Raw genomic sequence first — 17,118 nt, forward strand, 5'->3', positions numbered from 1 at the left:
CAAGCAATATCCTCCAGAGAGGATTTTGAGATTTAGTTTGCTGTTTTCTTATTTGGTTTTTCTCCATTTGCATTCTGTTTTCCTAAGTGCACGTTTATTTAGATCAGAGTGAAACCATTTGTTGGATCTTTTTTCTTGTGGTTTGCATCGACATGTTACTATGGGAACATGTGGGATGTTTTTACCCATGCATCCAAGCCCTACCATAAAACTGTGCAGTACTGGCATTGAAAACATCATGATGGCAAGAACTTCCCAGAGAGTGCACAGGGAAAACATGAAGAATAGGCTGCCACCCATTTTTGCCTATGTTGTGAGCACAGGAGGGCACTGCCTAAAACCACCATTGGGCTACACACACAGTAGCCTGAAACCATTGGGAATGGCAATGCTGATTGCCAAAAAGCAACTCAGAACTATGGGGAATTCATTTTCTTAATCCCAAAAATGGTTACATTACCGGTACTCACCACTATCAGAAAGCCGGCGTTTTAAAACCACCAGACTTTTGTGTAAAACTGAACAAATGAAACAAAACCAGACCAAGGAAAGACTTGCTAAGAGGTGGATACAATGTAAAACTATATTCTGAAATGACTTGAAGGAAGTAATTATTTAATGTATAGGTAAAAAAATTGTCAGTTTGATTTGAATGTAGAAAACTGGGAACAAAAAGTGACATTTAGCTGAAACCTGGCTTAATGAAACTGAATTCTGCCTGACAACTACCCCCGACAGGAGTTGAAACTGGATCAACAGCCACTCTTCCCAGGCCTAGCTGCATCCTGCCGCCCCTTGCCAAAAGGAGTTGACACCTCTCTGATTAGATTAGGGGTGGAGCACCTGGGAACTGGAAGGGACCGAACAATACAACTTCCTTGACTCAGGCAAATGTTATATTGGGGGCATCGTGAAATAGCTTCATATTGGGAGAAACTGGGGGGCAGCTGTGCCTCTGTGAACAAGCTGGCTTGGGGGAAGTGGATAAACCAGTTATTCCACCATGTGATGTGGGAAGCCACAACCCTTTTTGACCAGGGCATAATTTAAAAAAAGATGGATAATACATAGTACGGACTTGTCAGAATTATAGAAGTAATACCATTATTCTTGTGATTTTTCGGTGCACATTTTAAGAGGCGTTAGGACCCTGTGGTGTATTCAGGGGGGTTGCTAGCGGAAAATAGGGTCTTACTCCAAATGTCTGCATGTTAAAAATCTGACACTTCATCAATTAATGTCCATACTCCTTGCGCACATGTGTGTAATTTTGGGTAAATGTCCGATATTGCAAAACCAGTTAAAAAGCGCAAAATGTTGTCATTTTTGAATGCAAGCCCCCAGGAAGATCAGAGGCGGACAAGCATGGACCATAAGGAATATATAATGTGTACATGTAATTTCAACAAATTGTATATCTGGGAAAGATGTATTTGAATCAAATATAGATTTGTGGGCAAACTGACCAGGGGAGGATCCTCTGACCCATAAACAGACCTCATCATGATGACAACCCATTTCCTTCCCCCAATCATGGGAGAGGGGAGAATTGGGCCAATGACAAGTAGAGAGGGGCAGGCTTAGCTAGGCCCAGGCATGCACCCATTTTCAAAACACATAAAAAGAGACTGCTGGGACAGGTAGAGACATTCAATTCCATTTGCTGCGGAGCATGCTGACCGACAACTTCACATCCAGAGATCCAGACTTCAAATCCATCAATCTCCAGAACCTGTAGAAGAAAGTAACTCCAGAATTTGTAGCAGAGAGGCCTGAATCCACCAGCTGAATCCTCTTCAGCAGGCCTCAAAACTAATCAAACTATTCAACAGCCGGACGAGCTGTTTGAAGTTTTGCCGAGAATTTTTGCAAGAACCTGTAGCAGTACCTAGAAAGCAGTGTTACATCCAGAATCCAGAGAGGCAAACCAGCAGAGCAGAGCTGACCCAGATCGCTGTGAGCAGAACCGGTGCCTGATTGACCCGCCGAGCAGACAGAACTGCAGCCGGACGTGTTGACCAGATCCGTGACGAGGCCTAGTTCAAATTTATATTGTGAGTACCTAGCAGAACTGTGCAGAACCAATCTCTTAGTTAAAATAATCTAATCCAAACTATTTTAACCTAAGTAGAACTGCCTCCTAGAAATCGTGTCATCTGTCATTTTTAAAGCTGCACAACTGTCACCTGTCAATTCTGCAGCTGCAAGCTGTCACCTGTCATTTTGAGTTTACTTTAAATCCGAAAAACTACCTTTATTTAATCGTCCGTATCTCTGGAACCGTTTGGGCTAGGAACGAGATTTTGATTGAATATCGCTTACAAAAGTGGGGGCTCGGAGCCGGGATATTCTGGGTTAGATTTACCACTAGATTTACCACTAGATTTACCACTAGTGCAGATTAATACAGTGTGCCAACTGACCAGATACACATATCCGGTTAGATCACCACGCTGTTTTACACTGTGAAAGCATCCCTCAAAGGAACGCTCTAAGGAAACGGTCTGTTTTGCAAAATAAAATACAAACTTCTGTAAGTCAGGAAGGAACTCAAATTCCAGAATGACGACCTTGGTAGATATGAAAATAGCCAGAGAGCACTTCTTACATAAGCTATTTGTGAGAGGTGAGTGGACTCATCAGGACCAAACGGTCTGGTTGCAGGCAAACGCGCAACAGGTCACTGAAACAGGGTCAGATATATGGGGAGATCAGGGTCCCCTACATGTGGCCCTGAGTGAACTATATATGGCCCCTAAAGCCAAAGATGAACATAATAAGATTGCCAGGATAGCGGCATATTTGTATCTATATATGGGAGCCATGCAGGACAAATGTGCTGAAGGCCAAGATCTGGCAAATAGGCAACAGATGGCGTTAGAGAAGGCCCAATCTGATCTGGACTCTTCTGAGCAGAGGCTGCTCAGGAGCCAGGAGTCAGAAAAGGACAGCAGACAGTACATCACTAAAATAAAGGAGGATATGGATGTGCTGCAACAGGAAAAGGCGGACCAGGATACCAGCTTTCTGGCTTTGCAGAAGGAGTACCAAGAAGGTTTGGACTCCCTACTGCAGAGCCAGAAAAAGCTGGAGCAACAATTAGATTTCAATAGGGCATGTGCCGAGCAGGTAGTCACCCTGCAAAGCCACCTAGATAGGGAGAAGGCAGAGAGCAATAAACTGATTTTGAAAGACCTGGATACCCAGGCAGAGTTTGACCAGGAGCGCCAGAAAGCTGGTGCCTTCCAAAGGCAAAGGGACGACCTGGCGGCACAGATGCAGGCTCTTAGTCAGGAAAGGGATACCTTAGGCCAGGAAGTCTGCCACTTAAAAAGGAAAATGGAAGAAAATTACCTGGCCCTCCAGGGACTGGGTGACCTCCAAAAAGAACACCAGAACTTGTTAGAGCACACCAGGAGGGTGGAGGATTCTCTGGCAAGAAAGGAGCAGGCCAATAGGGACACAGCTCAGGAGGTAACCCTCCTGCAGCAGAGATGGGCCCAGTACTCCAGGACCAATCAGGAGGCACAGAGAGAAAATGAGGCTCTCTGTCAGCACAATGATAGGCTCCAGCAACAGGTAGCGATGCAGGAGAGACTGATAGAGTCTGGTAAGGCCTTAACTGAGGAACTGAAAGCGCAGGCTCTTGCATTGCAACAGGGAGCAGGGGCTGATAGGGACGAGGTGCCCTGGGAAAGGGAAATGCCTAAGCATAACCTCAGGAGCCCTGGTACCAGAGGCCTTCATCTCTCCCAGTCCCTGGACTCTGCCACCCCCATGTCCCCTCGCGCACATGAGCTCAGGGCCACGGAGATGGCAGATTACTATCCAGCTAGAAGTATGGGGCTCATAGGCCAGTACCTCCCAGGAATGGATGGGCGGGCATCCGGGTATGGGCACCCAAGCACAGTGCAATTTAGTGGGGAACCCCAGGAGAGTAGGCCCATTAAGGACATCCTGTAAACCTCTGCCCAGTTAGGTCAGTGGGTGGGGACCCATCAAATCCTGGCAGCAAGGAGGGGTCTGAAGACTACTCTGAGCATTACAGGACACAGGAGACGAGGTCCCCACATTCTGCCAGCCATTCCCAGGCTCGCAGAATCCGGGAAAACCTGGAAGATCAGACGGGCACCACTGGGAGCAGCGCTTCTGAGTCGGAGGATGATTGGACCAGGGTTACCTGAACCAAAAAGGCCAATAAGGCAAAAAGGGCCTTGCTTAAGGACCCATTGAAACAAATAAAGGCAATAAGGAGTGTCATCACGCCTAATCATAAGAACGCCAAGTATTCTGTTTGGGAACACTTGGAGCTCTATGAGCAAATGATGGAGACTTTCCATTTGAAGAACAGCCAAAGCTGTATTCAATATGTTAAGTGGACCTTCTCACCAGAATACTCCAGTTTCTTTGCGGGGCTGCAGGATCAAAACCATTCAAGGTGGTCCACATACAGGGCGGCCATCTTGAAACATTTTTCTGTGCACAGAAATCCTCAAGAGGCTCGCAAGGCAGCCTACAATTTGCAATGTGGGGAGGATCAGGCCCCACAAGAGTTTGTGCAAGAATTAAAGCATGCTTTTGCGCAGACCACCAGAAGGGTGCGTACGGATAGCAGAGAATGTATCAATATGTTTTTCCATGCTTTACCCAAATACATAATGACCCAGCTCGTGAGAGATTTTCATGAGAAAAGATCTTTAGACTGCGTCATTGAACAGGCTACCCGGATCTATGAGGTGCAGAAGCCGATCGAAAATAAAAATAATGCGCCGAAAAACCCAAAAACCAACAGCACCCCTGCTGCTGCCAAGGTGGCAGAGGTAAAGGTTGCCCCCGTTTTAGATTTGGAGATGGGGGGGCCTAAAAACCTGCCTGCACCAAATAATTCACAGCCCAGAAGGCCCTCGGGCCAGTCACAGACAGGGAGTCGAGGAGGTAGTCCCACAATGGGGTCCCCCGCCCCCCTGACTATGTAAGTCCCCGCTACAAGGGAAACCGACCAATCCTGGGTTATGTGTGGACTCCTCCAGCCCAAGGGGGGGGGATCCAGCCAAGCACCTGACCCGGGGAACTTCCCTCCTAACTTCCCCCAGGAGGGCAGAAATTCACCAAATCCTGGACAGAACTTTTTCCCCAGGTATCCACCCAATTTCCAGCCCCAAAATCATCCATCCTTCTTTCCCCAATTCCCTGAGCCCAGACAACCTAATCCGGGAGAGGGGAGGCAAAGGGTGGAGGGGTACCAAAATCTTCCCAACCAGGGGTACTACCAGAGAAGGGATAGCTACCCTTCCCGGGATCAGCCCAGGGGAGAAAATAGAGCCCTGTATCAGCCTGAGCGGGTTTCACAACTTGAGCGCCAGGTCCAAAATATGGCACGAGATCTGGGTCACATACTGAGGGCTCAACAGAACCCTCAGATGAGCATGCCACCGCAGAATGCCCCAAACTCTGGACCTGGTGCTCCAGAACAATGACGGGGGCAGCACCCCGATAACCCACTGGTTCCCAGGGAGGAGGCACAAGGGGAAGGGGGGTGTAAAGCCTTGGAGGAAGCTTCCTTCCCAACTCGTAAACAGCCCCTGGAAAACCAGGAACCGCAAACAAAATCTCCTGCCCCTGAAAGCCTGCCTCCCAAGGAGCAGAGGGGGGGTAGGAGAAACAACGGACCCAAACAGACCCACTTTGTGGAGGAGGTACAGGTCTTCCAATTTGAGGGAGAGGGATCCTCAGAAGATCCTGGGAAAAGGATCTTCTCCTTTAGCGATGGGGGAACTCCTCCCAAAGAAAAATGGGTCCCCAGGGATGCCAATTCAGACTGGGGATATGTGGAGACTGAGCTACCGCCGCCCATCATCTCATCCCAGAACCGACAATACCAAAATCCCAAGGGTCAAACCCATCCTGATGACTGCCTCCAAAAAAGGGGGGCGGCCCGGAACCCAAAACCATTTCCAGTTGCCAACTTTTTCTTTCAGATTCCCCCGGCTCTCCACAGAATTCTGCCCAAACCTCTTCGCTAGCAATGTCCAAAACCAGAAAGTTAGCCCACCAGTTGTCCAAAAATGTGCATTATCTGTGCCCCCTTGAGGAGAAGGAGGGAAGATACTATGCCCTGGTACAAGTACAGGGGCAGGGTACAATTTTGGCACTGGTGGACACTGGATCCCAAGCTACCCTTCTGTCCAAAAGGGCCTTTGAGGAACTAAATGCAGGAAGGGGGGAGAATTACCGAATTCCTCTCACCTCTCTTCCTGGACAACTGCAGAACTTTGACGGGAAGGAAATTCCCGTTGAGGGGACTGCAGACCTGGACATTAAAATTGGGCGACACAAGGTGAAACACCCGGTCATAGTAGTGACTCCAGAGGGCACCCCTTGTTTACTAGGGAATGACCTCCTGAGAAGGTTGTCACCCCTAATAGATTGTGTAAACAAGGTCCTCTGGACCCAGACTAGCCGACCAATAACATTAAAACAAAGTGTCAACCATGTTAGTTTAAACGGCACCTGCCACATGGTTGAACAAAAATCTGACCAAGTAGAATTTCACTTCCGGAACAACCAAACTCCAGACGTGACAGTAATAGCAGTAGGACAACAGACTGGTGATGGGGGGTCCTCTCTATTTCTGAAAATCAACCTTCCTTCCAGTTTAAGGTGGTATTCCACACTGGAAGGAAACACCCTGAAATTCTTTACTAATTCACAATCAGAAACTCCCACTCCTATAGTCCAGAAAGATGTGAAATCAGCTCAGAGCCTGGCTGATATTCAGCAAATTGGAGAGCAGTTGTTCATCCCTGTTCAGTTAAATGATGGGAAGGACTCTGTTCTCGCCCGAGTGTGTCTGAACAACGGTAAGAGCTTCATCAGCGAAGCCATGTTCCGCCAACTCCCAAAAGATCCAGCCATTCCCACATTCAAACTGATAGACAAATGGGACAAATGGCAAATGGGAAATGGACCTGGAAGCACCTAATTCCAAAATCTCCATTGACAACAAGAGCATAGTCCATAATTGTTGGGTCGTGCGAGACGTCACTGCCACCTTTTGCTTAGGCAGTGACATTCTCAATCGCTTTGCCATTAGTTTTGACCTAATAAACTTCAAAGTTTGTTCCCGATTAGCGGATAATCCCATGGGCTTTGATGATACAGAAAAAGCATTTAGGTCAGCTCAATTGCTACCTTATGCAGTTGAAATTCAGATTAAAGAGGAAGTCACCATCCCAGAAAGGACCCGACAATTCTCCCTGGAAGTGAAAGTTAAAAGAGGACAAAAATTGAAAAACCCTGATGCTTATATTCATCTAAATGCTTCCCTCCAACAGCAAGGGTTGGGGGTAAACCCAACTCCATTAGTCAACATAGAACATGACACCATTCCAATAGAGGTGGATAACAGCGACTTAAAGAGTATTACTCTAGCCGCAGGCACCATTATTGGAATGGCGGTTGATAACTGACATTTTTCCATTGATTTAGGAAATGAACTGTTAGGACCAATCCCCAAGGACTGTTTTGACAGTGACAGTGAGGACAATACAACACCAGACAGGATTTTCACCCGGCATGGGGGGAACTTCCTGGTGTACACTTCTTGCCCTTATGGTAAGGAAGATGTGACTTGTGACTTCAGGAGGGATGAGGTGATTTTCCAGGTCCATGAGGGCTGCCTTTCCCACCTGAAGCCTCCAGTCCAAATTAGCACTCTGACCAGGGACTTCTTCACCCAGCTGGAGGAGGCCGCTGAGATAGCCAAACCAGAAGTCTTTCCAGGCTGCAGGCAGATGGTGGAAGAGAGAGTCAACCTAGCTGATGCCTGCGTGACTCTGGAACAGAAGCAAAAGTTGAAACAAGTTTTCTTGGATTTCCGAGATCTCTTTGCGGTAGACTCATATGACTGTGGTCGCACCGACATCCACACCACAACAATTCCCACGGACCCTGGAATAACTCCAGTGTTTGTGAAGCAATATCGTTTGCCTCTCGCATCCATGGAGTCCCTTACTGAAATAATTAAGAAGCTTGAGTCCCGGGGAATAATCTGTCCAGTACACAGCACCTTCAATAATCCGGTGCTGGGAATATTGAAGCCAAACGGCCAGTGGAGACTCTGTGCCGACCTCAGGGAGCTCAACAAACGGGTCCATACTTCCCGATGGTCTCTGCCCTACATTGACCAGGGGCTGGCCCAGATTCAGGGGTCACAGGTATTCACAGCAATAGACCTGACCAATGGATACTGGACCGTGCCTGTCAGTAGGGAGGACCAGTACAAACTGGCTTTTACCTTTGGAGGCCAGCAGTACACATGGACCCGGACTCCCTTCGGATACCTCAACTCCGGCAATGAATTCAACATTTTCCTACATAAGGCCATGCCCGACCTGGGTGCGAGGGGTAACCTGGCTTATGTAGATGATGTCCTCATCAAAAGTTCATCTGTGGAAGAACACATAGCAGAGATCCGTTATGTTCTGATGCAGTTGAGGGCCGCCGGAGCAAAACTTTCCTTTCAGAAAGCACAGTGGTGTAGAACCCGTGTTAATTTCTTGGGGCATGAGATTACTCCTCAGGGTCTCAGTCCCCAAGAAAAGAAAGTGGAAGCACTCCAGAAACTGAAAGACCCCACAACTCTGCAGGAATTAAGGAGCCTCCTTGGACTGACTAATTACAGCAGAAAGTTCATTGAAGGCTACGCAGAGATCACTAGACCCCTGATTCATCTCTTGAAGGGGGGGGTCAAGTGGGAATGGGGTCCAGAACAATCTGAGGCGGTAAGACAACTCAAAGGAAGCCTCTCACAAGCGCCTTGCCTAGCTTACCCTGTCAGAAACAAGGAGTTCTTCCTGGAGACGGGGTTCTCTAATACGTGCTTGACGGCAGTATTATACCAAAAGCATGACAAGGTCAATAAAGTAATCTCCTATGCGAGCAAAACTTTACCCTCTGTGGAGGAAAAATTCAACGATTGTGAGAAGGCACTCCTGGCAACGGTGTGGGCATTGAAGAATTACCGCCCGTTTATCCAGGGGGAACACATCATAGTGGAGACTCCACACCAGCCTCTGCAATATCTCCAAAGTGACAGAATCCGGGCCGGAAATGTGAGTAATTCCCGAATTACTTCCTGGATTCTGTCAATGCAAGGCTTTCCTGTGGAGGTCAGATATGGCCAAAACAAGAAGAGTCCCCTTGCGCAAGGTCTGGCTGACTTGCATGATTGTGCCAGAGAAAACTGTCTCGAGGACGAAAGTCTAAAAATCAAGGACAACATGGAGGCATACCTTAATTCCCCACACAAAGTCTTTGAAGAAGACAAGTGTGAGGGAATGCCTACTGTCTATGTGGATGGATGCTCTTACCATGTTGATAACAACGTGGAGAAAGAACTGGTTGCCGGCCTAGGGAATGCATGGGTGAAGGAGTTTCCAGAACCCTCCGCTGGATACAAAATTGGTCCCCGAAGTAGTCAGGTGGCAGAATTGATGGCTGTGCATCAGGCCATCCTCACTGCTGTCCAACATCAACTCCACGAACTGGTCATAATCACAGATTCGGATTATGTACGGAACGGGTTCGTGGAGCACCTGGTTAACTGGAAAACCAGAGGCATGTTATGTGCTAATAACAAACACTTGAAACATGGGAAGTTAATTCAAAACATTGATGATCTGGTCACATCGAATGGGATGACCATCTACTGGAAAAAGATCAAGGGTCATTCCAAAGTAGAGGGACCAGACAAAACTGGAAATGACTTAGCTGATCAGCTGGCCAAAACCGGGGCCATCCAAGGGGATCTAATAGAAATAGAGTCCCTGTTGGGGGAAATCCAGGTCACTGCTATCACTAGGTCCCAGACAAATGCTCACAATGATCTTTCAACTGCACAATGGAGTAAGGAGACCCCTGATGCTGATTTAATTACAGCTCAGAAGGGGGATCCACTTACTGGTAAGTTTTACCAACACCTTGAGGACCCTGAGAACTTTCCCCTGACGGATACTGATTACATTGGGAAAGAGGACCTAAGAGTGTTGATGAAATGTCCAAAAATGTTCCGGATCCAAGACGGTTTGCTGGTAAGGAAATCCAAAGCTGGCTACGATCAGTGGATGGTTCCTACCTCATTCCGAAACCTGATGTTAAGTCACGCCCATGACGCGGCTACCACCGGTCATAGGGGGTTTCACACAACACTGGAAATCTTAAGAGAGGTTGCATACTGGCCACACATGGGGCAGGACCTCGACCAATACTTGAAGGGGTGTCTTGTGTGTGCACAATTTCAGCCATCATCCCTCACACACCGTGCGCCTCTCCAAAAGAGGGGGATGACACTGCCATGGTCAGATTTGCAAATCGACTTTGTAGGCCCTGTGATTCCTACATAAGGCCATGAAGAGGAACAAGGAACATGAAGGAAACAAGTACATGTTGACCGTTACATGCTTGTTTACCAAGTGGGTGGAATGTCTACCGGCCCCAAATTGCAAGGCAGAAACAGCAGCGGCCCTGATGATTAACCACATCTTTTCCCGTTTTGGTCTTCCTCAAAGGATTGAGTCAGACAGAGGTAGCCACTTCACCAGTGAAGTAATGACAAAGATGTGGGAGATACTGGGGGTTAAAAGGAAGGTACACATTGCTTACAGGCCAGCTTCATCTGGAGCAGTGGAGAGATATAACCGAACCATTGTGAGCATCTTAAAAAGGTTTGTGGCAGATTCTGGGCCAAGTTGGGATATCCGATTACCTCTGGTCCTAATGGCCATCAGATCTACCCCTTCATCTGCAACCAAAATGTCACCATTTGAGTTGATGACTGGACGCAAGATGGTGCTTCCCCAGCATTTGCTCTACAGAACCCAAGAGCAAACGTTGATAAATGCCTCCACAACTCATGAGTATGTGGAGAATTTAAGGAAACACCTTCAGCATGCTTTTGCCTATGCTCAGCGGAATCTAGAAAGATCAGCCGAGAGCATGAAGACCCACTATGATTTAAAAACTACCCGAAAGGAATATAAGGTGGGTGATCAGGTCTATCTATACAATTTCCAAAGGAACCAGGCCAAACAGCGAAAATTATTGCCTACATGGAAGGGACCGTTTGAAATTATAGACAAGATCTCCCCTGTTGCCTATAAAATCTGCATCCCCAAAGGCAGTCTGGCGGAAGGGGAAGACAAGTGGGTACATATAAATCAGCTAAAGTGTTGCCATCCCAGGCACACTCTGCAACAACTGTAGGAGTCCTCTGCAATACCAGAGGGGACCGCTCCAGAGTAATTCAATTCCAACCCTAAAATATCCCACATATAGTCTCTAAAATATTATGATTTGGAAAAAAAAGTCTTATAATTGTATCTTGTTTTGGTTAAAAGAAGAACGCAAATGTTTTGACTATAAAATGTATATGCCACCCCACCATATCAATGGTGGGGAAGAAATGTCTAGGAATGTGTATTTCTGCTTTGCCTTATCATCCTAGGAGAGATGAAACCATGGAGACTGACCAAGGAGGACGACCGGGGACCGGGAGCAGAGACCTGAGGGGCCCAGGGTACCGCCCAATCCTCCCACCAGGACCAGCAAGGAGAACTGATTGATCGACTGGAGGGAGGAAAAGATGCTGAACTGTGCCATCCATGGAATTGGAAGAAGAGGAGGCGAACATCCCAGATCTTGCGAGTTCCATCAGTGAAAGGACAGAATGGCCATCGCAAGAGGGGGGGCTTGTGGGATGTTTTTACCCATGCATCCAAGCCCTACCATAAAACTGTGCAGTACTGGCATTGAAAACATCATGATGGCCAGAACTTCCCAGAGAGTGCACAGGGAAAACATGAAGAATAGGCTGCCACCCATTTTTGCCTATTTTGTGAGCACAGGAGGGCACTGCCTAAAACCACCATTGGGCTACACACACAGTAGCCTGAAACCATTGGGAATGGCAATGCTGATTGCCAAAAAGCAACTCAGAACTGTGGGGAATTCATTTTCTTAATCCCAAAAATGGTTGCATTACCGGTACTCACCACTATCAGAAAGCCAGCGTTTTAAAACCACCAGACCTTTGTGTAAAAATGAACAAATGAAACAAAACCAGACCAAGGAAAGACTTGCTAAGAGGTGGATACAATGTAAGACTATATTCTGAAATGACTTGAAGGAAGTAATTATTTAATGTATAGGTAAAAATTGTCAGTTTGATTTGAATGTAGAAAACTGGGAACAAAAAGTGACATTTAGCTGAAACCTGGCTTAATGAAACTGAATTCTGCCTGACAACTACCCCCGTCAGGAGCTGAAACTGGATCAACAGCCACTCTTCCCAGGCCTAGCTGCATCCTGCCGCCCCTTGCCAAAAAATTGTTGACACCTCTCTGATTAGATTAGGGGTGGAGCACCTGGGAACTGGAAGGGACCGAACAATGCAACTTCCTTGACTCAGGCAAATGTTATATTGGGGGCGTTGTAAAATAGCTTCCTCTTGGGAGAAACTGGGGAGCAGCTGTGCCTCTGTGAACAAGCTGGCTTGGGGGAAGTAGATAAACCAGTTACTCCACCATGTGATGTGGGAAGCCACAACCCTTTTTGACCAGGGCATAATTAAAAAAAAGATGGATAATTCATAGTACGGACTTGTCAGAATTATAGAAGTAATACCATTATTCTTGTGATTTTTCGGTGCACATTTTAAGAGGCGTTAGGACCCTGTGGTGTATTCTGGGGGGTTGCTAGCGGAAAATAGGGTCTTACTCCAAATGTCTGCATGTTAAAAATCTGACACTTCATCAATTAATGTCCATACTCCTTGCGCACATGTGTGTAATTTTGGGTAAATGTCCGATATTGCAAAACCAGTTAAAAAGCGCAAAATGTTGTCATTTTTGAATGCAAGCCCCCAGGAAGATCAGAGGCGGACAAGCATGGACCATAAGGAATATATAATGTGTACATGTAATTTCAACAAATTGTATATCTGGGAAAGATGTATTTGAATCAAATATAGATTTGTGGGCAAACTGACCAGGGGAGGATCCTCTGACCCATAAACAGACCTCATCATGATGACAATCCATTTCCTTCCCCCAATCATGGGAGAGAGGAGAATTGGGCCAATGACAAGTAGAGAGGGGCAGGCTTAGCTAGGCCCAGGCACACACCCATTTTCAAAACACATAAAAAGAGACTGCTGGGACAGGTAGAGACATTCAATTCCATTTGCTGCGGAGCATGCTGACCGACGACTTCACATCCAGAGATCCAGACTTCAAATCCATCAATCTCCAGAACCTGTAGCAGAAATTAACTCCAGAATTTGTAGCAGAGAGGCCTGAATCCACCAGCTGAATCCTCTTCAGCAGGCCTCAAAACTAACCAAACTATTCAACAGCCGGGCGAGCTGTTTGAAGTTTTGCCGAGAATTTTTGCAAGAACCTGTAGCAGTACCCAGAAAGCAGTGTTACATCCAGAATCCAGAGAGGCTAGACCAGCAGAGCAGAGCTGACCCAGATCACTGTGAGCAGAACCGGTGCCTGATTGACCCGCCGAGCAGACAGAACCGCAGCCGGACGTGTTGACCAGATCCGTGACGAGGCCTAGTTCAAATTTATATTGTGAGTACCTAGCAGAACTGTGCAGAACCAATCTCTTAGTTAAAATAATCTAATCCAAACTATTTTAACCTAAGTAGAACTGTCTCCTAGAAATCGTGTCATCTGTCTTTTTTAAAGCTGCACAACTGTCACCTGTCAATTCTGCAGCTGCAAGCTGTCACCTGTCATTTTGAGTTTACTTTAAATCCGAAAAACTACCTTTATTTAATCGTCCGTATCTCTGGAACCGTTTGGGCTAGGAACGAGATTTAACCGACTTCTTACTCCTTATACTTGTACCGCAATCACGATTCACGCGCTCACAAAATTTACCGCGATTTGCGATTTTGGCTCAATTTCTCCACTTGTCAAAATAGCAACTCCATTCTTTCTTTTGTTAAAATCCGTTTGCAACTTGGTAATAACTCATAGAGCATTGCTAAAGTGAGCCTGAACTAATACCAACACGGATCTCCCACTCACCCTGAATCTCTAGAGGGAATTAAAATCAGTTGGCACATTTTCCCATCCATTGCCATCACATTTAAAAGCATTTTGGGCCTGTGTTTTAAACTCCTACCTGTTTCCCCTAAGCTTACTGGGAGAACTGGAACTGTGTATTGCATTATAAAGTGTGATTTGTGGGGATTCTTGAAGACTGTGTGCTCTCCTTCCATTTCTTGTATTGCATAGGGGGGGGACTGAATTTCGTATTGCATTTGATTGCATTCCTGAGAACTGTGTGCTCCTCTTTCCATCTCCTTCCATTTCTTACATTGCATAGGGGAGGGGGGTGAATTGCCAGAGAAAAAGTGATTATCTTATCTTTTGCTAAAATCATATCAAGTATTTCTGTACTGCATTTTATTCCTCATTGCTTTTCCCTTGAAACCATAAAAGTATTTTTGCTACTTTATCCATCCTATACTAACTCCTCATTGATTGTAAAGAAGTGTGCTAGTGCCAGATTACCCATTGTTGATCAACATCATATGTCTAAGTGTACTATCAGATATTAATTTATTATAAAAGTGTGATATATATATATTGTTTAATATTTCAAATAAACCTTTTAATTTGCAAAACAAACCTACTTCTTGGCTCAGTGGGGTCAGGGGGATTCTAAGAGGGGGGTGTTATACAAGAGTTGTCATCCAGAGTACTGAACTGGATATAAAAATACATCAATAAGGGTTTTCCTCAGCATCCCAGACTAGGCATTGACTTAGCTGTAGTGTTGATTGAATATCGCTTACAAACAAGGGTGTCATGTGTGGTAGTCATTTTGTGGTAAATGGTTTGCAAGATGGCTGTGGAGTTGGTTCGGGACTGTATGGACTTTGGGTGTTTTCGGGATTTGGCTAGCGTGCATCTGTCAAGTTGTGCCTCCCTCCTGCGCCAAGTCCCTGTCTCGATGGTCCAGGATTTCCTCTTGGCGTCATCCAGGCTGAGGGGTCCTGTGCCAGGATAGAATGCGGGATGTAGTGAACTAGGCCCTGATTGATCCCCAGCTACGGGAAACAGGGATTAGATGGGACTTTCCTCCCTACACCACTGGACAGCCTCACAGTATTTGTGTGATATAGAAACTGCACGAGGGTTGTTGCCCTGAAGTTGCGTCTATCAATGTCCAAGTAGAGGTAGAGGAACAACCACTGGAGAAGGCAAAGAGTAAGAGGTCAGAAGGTAAAGTCAGGTCTGGTGTAGGCAGGAAATAGTGAGGGCTGGACTGAGCATAAATATAAGGCAGTCCAGCTGGGGAAATCAGGTATCAGTTGACCAACGAAGACTGGGTCCAGGCCAGAGGCAGCAAAGTCAAACTAGAATGCAGGCGGTATGGCAGGCAAGGCTAGGAAGAAGCATACAGAGGACAGGAGGGCAGAGGGCAGGTCTCAGGGGCGGTGCCAGGCAGGACTGGAGCTGGAAGTGGGCCAACAAATAAGGCAGGTCTAAGAGTAGGCAGGAGACAGGAGCACTAGAGCAGCGAAAGCAAACAGACTTAAGGTGCTGCACTAACTCCTGGAAGTGGGGATTAAATAGTGCCGCTGCCGCCAGAACAAGGTTCTGGATAGCTGCATCTGTTGCCATAGCAACAAGAATGTAACATATGCCGTGCACATGAAAGAACATGACAACACGTTCCTGCAGCGTGAGTACATTCGGCACAAGATGGCAGCCCTATGTCTGGCCAAGAAGTGCCGTGCGGGAGTGCTGCATGGTGCTTGACTGCCAGCACTGAACAGGTTGCCTCTTCCTGTGGCCCACAGTCCCCTGCAGCAGCACATATAGAGGCGCCACCCTTGCCATGCAGCATGTGAGTCCAGTGGGTAGTTATGCGGCAGCGCATGACACCGGCGGCATGGAATACTCAAGGAGTGTTCACAGTAGTTTTGATAGCATTCTCTGTGTCGGCAAAGCTGAAGGAACTATCTTACATAGAGTACTGGAAAGGGTTAATACTTAGCCCTTTTTGTCTGTTTCTCTTGGAGCATTGTTTCGCTCCCTTTTCATCAAGACTTGGCTGGTGGCAGTGGTAACTACGCTATTTTTCCTACCGCGGTTATCTTAAATAACCTTGGTATTGTTATAGGCTATTTTGGTAGCCTCGAACTTAAACCCGCTGGACCATGTACATTTTTATACGGTTCCGGCTGGGTTTATTCGCCATTTCTTTTTGAAAATGTATTTCTCGTGTTTTACTCCGCGTGCCAAACCAGGTTTGGTTCCTTTGTTCACCGTCTTTTCGCGGCTTCTCCGCAGAACTCCTCCTTAGGCGCCTGAAAGTTTGTGTAGGCAGGATGTAAGGGAGGGGTTTTGGACCCCTGCCATGGGTTCCCTTGGTAACCCAAGTTGCACTCCTGTTTGATTGGCTAGGTGACTGTCCCGCCAGGACTGTCATGAGGCCTGCCCCCGGGCCACCATGCCAGGCCCAGCACCCCCGGAAGCAGGCATCATGCCCTCGGGTAAAAGCCCAGCGCCCCCTTATAGGGGCTCTTTGGACTCAGTCCTGGCGCCTTTGGCGTCAGGCTCATGTTGGACATCAGTTCTGGCGCCATAGGCGCCATGCTCATAAAGGGAGGTGTTTGGTGCACTTACCTGATGCAGACCATGCTGCACGCTTCAGGCCTCCCTGAGACCTGAAAGGGACTATTTTTTCATAGGGACTATTTTTTCACTCGGGCGTGGCCAGGGAAGGATACATACCTAGTTGGGGAAGGATACATACCTGGGACTTCTTTGGAGGCTATTCAAGCCACGCCCAGACAGCAGCTCATGCTTCGCGTTGTTCTGCATTCCAGCAGCTGAACGCTCACCGTGTCTGCTCCTGCTCCTGGCTCCAGCCATGCCCGCCTCGAACCTGGAACTCCTGTTAGGAAAGAAGAGAAGAGAAAGGTGAAAACCACTAACTATTTCAAACTTCTTACCTGCATCCGGAATCTTCACTCCAGCATCCCTGAAGAAGGACTCCCGGCTCCATCGCAGCTGTCAGCACATGTCGCCACAT

The 17,118-nt window shown here is 47.1% G+C and overlaps 1 protein-coding gene across 1 annotated transcript in view; it reads right to left on the reverse strand.

The window, feature by feature from the left end:
• FILIP1 (filamin A interacting protein 1) overlaps positions 1-17,118 on the reverse strand; it is a 708,753-nt gene that overhangs the window by 403,988 nt on the left and 287,647 nt on the right. The window lies entirely within an intron of this gene.

The sequence above is a fragment of the Ambystoma mexicanum genome, chromosome 4p (genome assembly GCF_040938575.1).
Source record: "Ambystoma mexicanum isolate Mex_15411 chromosome 4p, UKY_AmexF1_1, whole genome shotgun sequence".
In the NCBI taxonomy this organism is placed as follows: domain Eukaryota; kingdom Metazoa; phylum Chordata; class Amphibia; order Caudata; family Ambystomatidae; genus Ambystoma; species Ambystoma mexicanum.